At 43.8% G+C, this 10,471-nt stretch overlaps 1 non-coding gene across 1 annotated transcript; it reads left to right on the plus strand.

Annotated features, from left to right (window-relative positions):
• The first annotated feature begins 4,007 nt into the window (after positions 1 to 4,007).
• LOC120687063 lies at positions 4,008 to 4,114 on the plus strand. The gene has a single exon (XR_005680563.1). It is a non-coding gene; the product is annotated as a small nucleolar RNA R71 (small nucleolar RNA).
• Positions 4,115 to 10,471: the final 6,357 nt, after the last annotated feature.

The following is a 10,471-nucleotide window of genomic DNA, read 5'->3' on the forward strand; positions in this document are numbered from 1 at the left end:
GTGGTTTGGCCGGTGGCGCTGGCGGTCGGTGGCGGGGCTGCGCGACGGCGGACGTCAGCGAGCTCATCGGACTTATCAAAATCAATGGTTCGGGGCTTGGTTCGGCTCGGGGTCGGGGTCAGGAGGACTAGGGTGAGGTCGCAAAATCAGCTCAAACTGGCTTGATAACTATTGTTGTAGTAGAACTCTGCATATGGCAAGCTCTTATCCCAACTGCCTCCATGCTTCAAAGCGCAAGCTCTAAGCATATCCTCTAGTACCTGATTAGTCCTTTCTGTCTGACCATCTATCTGCGGATGATATGCTAAGTTGAAATTCAACTTTGTGTCCATAGTTTTGGTATTTTGTAACGTCTACTTCAGATACAAGGTTATTCAGCCTGATCCCAGTAACAGATATACAAATGCCTTGACATTTCTTAGAGCAATTACTGAAGACAAAGCCATATGAACCATGAATCATTCCACAATCGGACGGAATTACCGGTGTAGCATTTTACCCAGAGAATATTCTGGGGTGTCATTTATATTTCCGCAGGGAAGGCGGCGACTAAATTGTGTAGGTAGGCAGAATGAACTAATCTCAAAGGAATATTCAAATGCATAAACAAGGGTAAGATAAATATGGATAAGAGGTAGTGTGACACACAAGTGAACTCAGCTCTGATAAAGGTAAAAAGAGGCAGGGAGCTAGGTAGGAGTTAGTTAATCAGGTCTCTAATATTCTTATAGCATTTATACAGTTTGTTCACAATGTCAAGGCATTAATTCTGCACTCTTATTGGTCGATATTTTTCTCCTTGGATCATAAGATGTTCACAATCTGTATTTTAGCTCTTTTTCCAACATTGCATAATTTATAGGAGCATAGTGAGTTTAAGCTTTATTATGGATAAATATGCATGTAAAATATTTAAACTCTCAAGATTTTCTGATCAAATTGATGCTTGAAATTGGTCTCTAACAAGCATCAACAAGATCCCCCAAGCTGTCCTTTGCTCATCCCGAGCAAAGTAGGACAAATCAGGTTGTTGATCAGAAAATCACTCTAAGTCATACTTACTTGTCATGTCAGAATTTGTACCAAGTAGCTTATTTAAGAATTTGAATAAGTTGGCTCACATACCTCTGTTTTAACCCATACTCATCCATGGGGCTTGTATCCTTCTCCTTGTCTTGAGCTGTTGAGAGTTTAGAACAGTGCATAGAGCCACATTCACTTATCCATAAATCAGCAATCCATCTGGAGATTTTTTCTTAAAAAGGTTTTCAAAAAGCAAGGCAAAGTTCCTCAAATGATTCCCTCGAATCACTCAATGTGTATATCCTTACCAGGGCAATGTTGCCTTTTTCTCCATTCCTACTAAAGGGGTTTTGGGGAGCTCAAGGGCAGGATAAAAGATTAGGCATACATGCATTCCATATATTGTAAAGTCAAAGAGTGAATCCATGAAGAAACCAAATCATGCAAATGTGATCAAGATGTGCATGTGTATGAAATGAATGGAATAAGTGGTGATATGACTAACTCCTTGTCATGAATCATCTCTCTCTTTTATTTTTCATGGATATGGGCTATACATTTTTTTTGACATGCCTTGTGAGCATGTGGCATACCTTGTTTGGGCATGCATCTTTTCTCTATTTTTGACATGCCCTTTTGAGGCATGTGGCATACCTTCTTTGGGTATGTATCTTTTTTTTCATAGCCCATACCATTGATGATAACATGGAGAGAGTGATCATGAAGCAACATGGAGTTTTTATTTTATGTATGGATGAAGGATGGATAAAGCTAATTCCCAGTGTAGGAATTTCGCAATAAGCATGGACGTGTACGTGGCCTTGATCACAAAAGTACGAAAAAAATTGTTGCTAGGGTCACACAATTTGACAAAACTCAATGCAATAATAAGTAGCATATGCATAAGGTTTTGCAACAATTATTCATATGGCTCTGGTAGGTAATTACCATCATCAAGGAACTTGCCTTTCTTATTTTATTTTTGTAAAAATCAAACTCCAGACTTCAAGTATCACTTTGAAAGAAGATCATATTGCTCTAATTACCATATTTATACTCACAACAACTTAGACTTGGATTAAACATATGCACCCATAAGACTTTCAGGTTTTTAGCAAGAAGTTTATCAAGCCATCAAACTAAAATTTAAGAAAACTCCAAAGTTATAAACTTGACAGACAAACTAAGCAAAAAAGAGCAATTTTTTCGTCCTTTCAACTCTAGAGATTTAAACATTTCATAAACACATGACAAAGGGAAATATTATAAAGGAAATAAATATTAATTTTATTTTATTTTAACTAAGAAAAGCAGTAAAGGATAATTTGACTTGGGGGAGGGAACCTCCCCCAAGCTAGCCCTTGGATTAGGGTCCGATGAGCAGAACCTTTCTCCATACCTAGTTAAGTTGAGGTCGATTCATCCATACCTGGAGAACCAGTAGTGGACGACGACGTCTTCTTCTTGCGCCACGCTTTCTTGGTCTTCTTTGGTGTTGTAGGTGGCGCGGGTAGGTTTCCAAGCTAATTCTGTTGGTGACTCAAGAATCTCTCCATCCTCCTAGTCTGGTTCCGTTGGAGACTCACGGATCTCCCCTTCCGCCCATTCTGGTTCGGTTGGAGGCTCATGAGTTTCCCAATCTTGCCATGCTGGTTCTGTTGGAGGCTCATGGACCTCCCAGTTTTCCTAGCCGGGTTCAGCATGCAACCCTTCTCTTTTGTCATCCTCATGAATCAGGAATAGTTCTTGCTTTTTGTTTTGGAACCTGAATTTCATATTCTTTCCCATAATGAGGAGACTGATCTTTCCAGTTCCAACATCAATAATTGCTCTGGCTTCTCTCAGAAATGGTCGCCAAATAATGAGAGATATCCCCAGATCTCCTTCCATATCGAGGACCACGAAATCCGCAACAATGAAAGTGTCCTTGAGTTGTGCCAGTAAATTCTGTACAATACCCTCAGGATATCGTATGGTAGAGTTAGCCAGTTGTACGCACATCATAGTAGGGGAAAGAGCAGGATAACTGAGTTTCTCAAATGTGGCCTTTGGCATAATGTTGACACTTGCTCCAATATCACATAGAGCTTGCTTGAAGTAGCAATCATAGATCGAGCAGCTGATAGGTGTCTCGTAATCTCCTCGGACTGATGCTGCTAATTCACCCCATGATCCTCTTCTTGGTCGTGTGAGCTTCTCAATATAACTGGAGTAAGGTGCCTTCCGTGGTGGCTTCCCCCATCTTGCAGTTACTACGTTGACACTTTCTAGGGTGGACTCGGGTTGCCCCGGAATCTTCCCTGTATCAACGGCAGGAGTAGCAGCAGCGAGCTGAGCTAGTTGAGTTTCAAGCATTTTGTTGAAGCTCAGCTGATTCTTGATAGTAGTGGAGAATCCATCCAACTTGGCTTGAATGGTCTCCAGGGACTTGTCATTGGCGGTCAGTTTCTTCTATATTATATCATTGATCTTTGCCTGACCACAAACCATGTCCCTCAAGGTAGGCTGGTTAGGATTGAAATTTGAATTCCCATTGTCTCCTTGATAAAATCGGTATGGTTGATTCCACCCCTGATCTCCTTGTGGATGAAACCCGTTGTTGTTGATGAACATTGCCTCTTCCTGGGTTTCTGGGCAGTCATTGCCTGAATGTCAAGTGTTTCCACAGACCTCGCATGTCATGCGAGCATCTAAGGCCTGAAGTGTCTGCATTTGAGCCTTGTCTTGTGGATAGCCCTCAAATTTCTTGAGGAGGAGATCAATCTTCACAGCGAGCATGTCTGTTTCCTTGACGGTGTGCATGCCTCTGGCTTGATTGGAGTCGGTCATCACTCCAACCTTGGTTGGAAACCATCTTCTCAACTAAAGATGTAGCTCTTTCAGGGGTCAGTGAAAAGAAAGCTCCACCCGCAGCAGCGTCTATATGGTCACGGACTGTCTAAGTCAGCCCATTGTACAAACTTTATAATATAAGCCAGTTATCCATCCCATGGTGTGGACACGCTAGGATGTACTCCTGAAGTCGCTCCCAAGCTTCAGGAATGGTCTCATTGGAAGCTTGCTGAAAACTCAAAATCCTTCCACGAAGGGCATTAGTTTTGCCAGTCGGGAAGAATTTCGTGAGGAACGTCTTGGTGCAATTATCCCATGTATTTACTGCACTCTTGTTAGCGTAGAATCACTGCTTCGCTCTCCCCAGAAGGGAAAACGGAAACAATCGGAGCCGGATAGCATCTTGTGAAACTCCCTTGATAACAAAAGTACTGCAAAGCTCCAGGAATTGCTGGAGGTGTGCGCTGGCATCCTCATTGGCCTTGCCACAGAAAGGGCTGGCCTGCACCATCATAATTAGGCCCGTCTTGATCTCGAAATTCTCTCCCCCAGTGCTGACATCTGGCCCGATAGGGACATTGCTGGTAGAAGGAGCAAAGTAATCACGGAGAGTCTTCTGAGCCATGGAATTGAAAGTGGATGGCGCACTAATGACTGGTTCTGATGCTGAGAGTGTAGCTGAGGAGGTACGACACGAGGTCGAATTCTTCCTAAAAGCGACACTAGATTCTGCGTGAAGTTTTGTGGCAGATCAAAACCGGTCATACACTACCCTGTTTTCATCACAACAAAGGAGAAAACAAGCCAAGTTAGCCTGTTTAGCAAATGAATATCCATTTTCCTTTTGTTCATGACCTTGCCTACACAATTAACCTATGCCTTACCCGGCAATGGCGCCAAAAATGCTTGTTGGTATTTCGTAACGTCTACTTCAGATACAAGGTTATTCAGCCTGATCCCAGTAACGGTGCCAGAAATGCCTTGACATTTCTTAGAGCAATTACTGAAGACAAAGCCATATGAACCATGAATCATTTCGCAAGCGGACGGAATTACCGGTGTAGTATTTTACCCAGAGAGTATTCCGGGGTGTCATTTATATTTCCGCAGGGAAGGCGGCGACTAAATTGTGTAGGTAGGTAGAATGAACTAATCTCAAAGGAATATTCAAATGCATAAATAGGGGTAAGATAAATATGGATAAGAGGTAGTGTGACACACAAGTGAACTCAGCTCTGATAAAGGTAAAAAGAGGCAGGGAGCTAGATAGAAGTTAGTTAATTAGGTCTCTAATGTTCCTATAGCATTTATACAGTTTTACTAGCACTTTATATTTTGCACAGAAATGGTTAGTCTCTATCTAGTTATTCCTAGTACAAGGGAGAACTGTGCAAATGGCTGACAGATATGACTGTCTAGCCATCACAGCATTTTATGCACCTCCTACCCCCCTAACCAAACATGGAGGATTACGATGGCACTAAACAGGGCTGTCAACACCTGAAGTCTAACTCTACAAACCGTGGGAAAGGGCGACATCTAGCAACACTTAACTAACCCAGACACCATGTCTACACTAGTAAGTGATACTCTAGTATCCCGCACGGAGCCCCCACCCTTCGGATGGACAGACATCATACTAGAGCAAACATACGAATAATGGAGCATGTAAAAGTTAACTAGAACTAAGTCTCTAACCAGGCAAAGCATATAGTATCACAGCAAACTAATCATGAATTCTATGTCTGGCACCGCAGGGCATATATCGTGCAAATATAAATAACTATAAGATAAGTCTATTACATACGACCGAACATTACAAAAGAGAACTAGTAGCGAACCCATACCTATTCTCCGAAGCACGTCCGGGGACCCGACAACTACTTCAGCTAAGCTCCACTAGCCTAGAACTACACAAGAGAAAAATTGAGCTAGAGCCTTCAACTTGGTGTGTCCCTATTCTTACCCCCCACCCCCTTCATATAGAGGGTGCAAGGAGGGGTCTTCAGCCGAGTTTCAGTAGCCCAGGCACCTCAAACCGTCTTAAGGAAGGAGGGAGGAAGCTGCCTGCAGAAAGGGTAAGGCGGTGGCGCCCCTGGCCAGTCGGCCGACTGCCAGGTGGGCCCCACCAGGCTCCCCTTGCCCTGGTGGGCCGCCATGTGTCCCTCTGTCACTGTTCCATGTGCCAGGACCTCTGGTATGTCGGTTTGGTAATGAGTGTGGGCCCTTTGATCCATGGGAGCCTGAATTCCTCGCTCTGATTGGTCGATAATTTTCCCCTTGGATCATAAGATGCTCACAATCTGCATTTTAGCTCTTTTCCAACATTGCATAATTTCTAGGAGCATAGTGAGTTTAGGCTTTATTTTGGATAAATATGCATGTAAAATATTTAAACTCTCAAGATCTTGTTGGGTACCCCATGCAAACATACAATCCTAGATATGTACAATTCTGTCAATTTAGCTCCTGTGTAAGTAGTCTTCACCGGAATGAAGTGTGCTACCTTGGTCAACCGATCCACAATAACCCATATAGAGTCATAACCATCCTTTGTATGACGCAATCCCACAATGAAATCCATACCAATCTCTTTCCATTTTCACTCTAGCACTTTCAATGGCTGTCGCAAACCTGCTGGTCTCTGATGTTTTGCCTTGAGTCTCTAACACACATCACACAAAGCCACATGAGCTGCAACATCATGCCTCATACCGTACCACCAATATCTCTCCTTCAGATCCTGGTACATCTTGGTACTGCCAGGATGGATCGAGTAAGCTGAATCATGAGCTTCTTTCAGAATCATCTCACGAAGATGTTCTACATCTGGTACACATATCCTCTTTCAGAACCATACTATCCCTTGTTCATCCTCAGTGAAATCAGGTGCCTTGCCTGCTTCTATCAACTCCTTTATTTCCTTGATCTTGTCATCCTCAAGCTGACCTTTCCGTATTTCTTGTTCTAGCGTCGGCTGCACATCTATAGTGATCCCTTTAGTGTGCGCAATGAACCCAAGATTGAGTTGTTCAAACTCCTTGTACAACTTCTGAGGCATCTGACTAACCAGGATCGCATTCACATAACTCTTGCGACTAAGGGCATCTGCAACCACATTGGCTTTCCCAGGATGGTAGTGTATCTCCAGATCATAATCCTTTATAAGCTCTAACCATCTTCTCTGCTTCAAGTTGAGATCATTCTGAGTGAATATGTACTTCAGACTCTTGTGATCAGTGTATATCTGACATCTGTGTCCCAACAAGTAATGCATCCAAAATTTCAAGGCATGTACTACCGCTGCCAACTCCAAATCATGTGTGGGGTAGTTCAGCTCATGCTTCCTTAGCTGGCGAGACGCATAGGCAATCACACGTCCCTCTTGCATCAACACACAACCAAGGCCTTGTCGAGAAGCATCATAGTAGATGTCAAAACTCTTGTAGATATCTGGCATGACCAATACTGGTGCAGTAGTCAACCGTTTCTTCAACTCTTGAAAACTAGCTTGACATGCCTCTGACCACACAAAGTCCTTTCCTTTCTCTAGTAATGAGGTAAGGGGTTTCACTATCTTAGAGAAGCCTTCAATGAATCTTCTGTAGTATCCTGCGTGTCCTAGAAAACTCCAAATTTCAGACACTGTATTCGGTGGTTCCCACTTCAATACATCTCTGACCTTGCTTGGATCAACTACAATTTCTCCATTAGTGATGACATGTCCAAGGAACGAGACCTCATTCAACCAGAATTCACACTTGCTAAGCTTAGCATACAACTGATTCTCCCTGAGCTTCTGCAGAACAAGCCTCAAGTGTTCCTCATGTTCCTCCTCATTCTTGTAGTACACCAGAATATCATCGATGAACACCACTACAAACTTGTCGAGATACTCCATAAACACCTTGTTCATCAGATACATGAAGTAAACTGGAGCATTGGTCAACCCAAAAGACATCACTGTATACTCATAAAGCCCATATCTGGTAGTGAAGGCCATCTTGGGAGTATCTGGCGGTCGTAACCTCAACTGGTGATACCCTGATCTCAGATCAATCTTGGAGAATACGTTGGCGCCTCTTAACTGATCAAACAAATCCTCAATTCGAGGCAACAGATACTTGTTATTGATAGTGACTTCATTTAATGACCTGTAGTCCACACACATCCTCTGTATACCATCTTTCTTCTCAACAAAGATCACTGAGGCCCCCCAAGATGAGGAACTAGGACGAATAAACTTCTTATCTAACAATTCCTTTAACTGTTTCTTAAGTTCCTGTAATTCACCAACACACATCCTATACGGTCTCTTAGCAATAGGTGAAGTACCAGGTAAAAGATCTATGATAAATTCAATGTCACGTACAGGTGGCATACCTGGCAAATCATCAGGAAACACGTCTGAGTATTCGCACACCACCCGAATGTCATTTATCCGATCAATCTTCATTCGGTTCACCGTACAATCTGCTGCTGATGGAAGTGTTGCAACGAACTCAAACCTTTCCCCTGCTGAACTGGTAATGAGCACTGATCTCTTGGCACAATGAATGACAGCATCATACTTGGTTAACCATCCCATACTGAGAATGACGTCAATTCCACCAAACTCTAGAACTATAGGATTTGCACAAAATTCTCTGCCCATAATTTGGATCTTCACCCCAAGACATTGATACATAGCCCTCATATTTCCCCCAGGTGAGTTTACTAGCATGGGTTTAGGCATGGTGCAAAGGGGAATAGAGTGCTTGGCTACGTACTGGGATGATATAAATGAATGTGATGCTTCAGAATCAAATAAAACTAGTGCAGGGGCTGAGTTGGCTAAGAACATACCGAACACAATGTCCTGAGCCTCCTACGCAGTTTTTGCAACCACATGGTTCACCCTGCCACGAACGAAGTTATACTGGCCCTTGTTGTTCTGTGGGGTCTGATTGTTGTTCCTGGGCTGCGGCAGTTGCTGTTGTGGGCTCTACCTCTGTCCACAGTTGTTGAACTATCTCGGGTTGTTCTGGACATTCCGCTTGGGACAATTGTTGGCGTAGTGTCTCTGTTCACCACACTTGAAACAAGCATTACCCCCAGTAGGAGCAGGGTTGGTGTTTCTCACAGGTGTACTAGTGGGAGTGTTCTGGCGATTTTGTGGAAAGTTGGGGCGTGGCGCTGACTGATTAGTGCGCGGAGTCTACAGGTTCTGCTGATTGGGACGTTGGTACTAGTTCTGCCTATAGTTGACAGTCTATCCTCCGGCGCGGAAAGGTGTCCCCTATGGAGGTGCAAAATGAGGACGGTTGTTGCTAGACTATTCTTGTGAATCCATCTTCCTTTTCATCTCATCCATCTCCTTGCAGCAAGCTCCACCTTGATGGCATTGTCCACCTGCTCCTGGAAGTCCCCAAAGGTGTGACACAACAGCTGATATTTGATGGGTCCACTCAGTCCCATCCTGAAGTGATCTTGCTTGTCCTCATCATCTGCCACATCTGCGGGGGCGCAGCGAGACAACTGGATGAATTTGTCCCGATACTCACTCACAGACATCCCTCCTTGTTGAAGCACAAGGAACTCCTGCCTCTTGAGCTTCATTAATCCCTTGGGTATGTGATTTTCCCTTAACTTGTTTCTGAATTCCAGGTGATGGTGTTGGGAGCATTGTGAGCTACGGTGCAAGCATCCCACCAATCTGCAGCAGTCCCTTCAACTCTTCCTGAAGCGTATAGAACTCTTTCTCTGTCAGTGCACTGGGAAATATCCAGCATCTTCTCGATTGTCTTGATCCAATCATCAGCATGAAGAGGATCAGGTGAGTGAGAGAAAGTAGGGGGCTTGTGACTCATGAAGTCCCGGTGATGATCCCTCTGTGGTGGCTGTGGTGGCGCCTGATTCATCTGTGCTTGCATATTGGCCATTGTCTGGGCCATGTTAGTCAACAACTGAGTCTGAGTGGTGAGGAACTGCTCCATCCCTGCCGGTGGCGGTGGTGGTGGCGCCTGGTTGTTGTTCTGGTTTTGCATGGGGTTGTGGTTGGTGTTGCTGCTTCTTCTCTAACGCTGCACTATTGGCTGATCAACTCCTGATCCAAACCTGGTGTTCACCATCTGATTGGTTAGACAAGTGAGACTCATGAAATAAATCATGGAAAGTGTAGGTACAAGGATAAGATAAGATAAGACAACAAAATAAAATAGATAACCCCAAGCTTTACTAAACTAGCTAACTTTATTAAAACTTGATGAAATTATGGTCATCACTCCACAATTCCATCAAAAACATCACAAAGATCCAAATCACAAAGTTCTCACTAAGCCAAGCATCAAACCACATTGTTTAAAACTAGCACACTCTAAAGAATGTTTCGAACTAGTGATTTACAAATGACTCTGAAGGACACTCCTAAGACTCTTAAGCCTAACATCTATAGAAGGAGGGTCGGTAGCCAAGCATGCCATAGCAGAGCTTCTTGCAAGGCGGTGATAGGGCGGGGAAGCAAGGCGCACTCTCTAGAGCAGGTGGTGGCGCCTTTCCTGTGAGCTGAGCCTCGAGCTGCCAAATCTTCTCATGAGCCTCCGACAACCTGTCCAGAGTCTCGTCCTGCTCAGTGGTG

The sequence above is a fragment of the Panicum virgatum genome, chromosome 8N, assembly GCF_016808335.1.
Source record: "Panicum virgatum strain AP13 chromosome 8N, P.virgatum_v5, whole genome shotgun sequence".
Taxonomy (NCBI): domain Eukaryota; kingdom Viridiplantae; phylum Streptophyta; class Magnoliopsida; order Poales; family Poaceae; genus Panicum; species Panicum virgatum.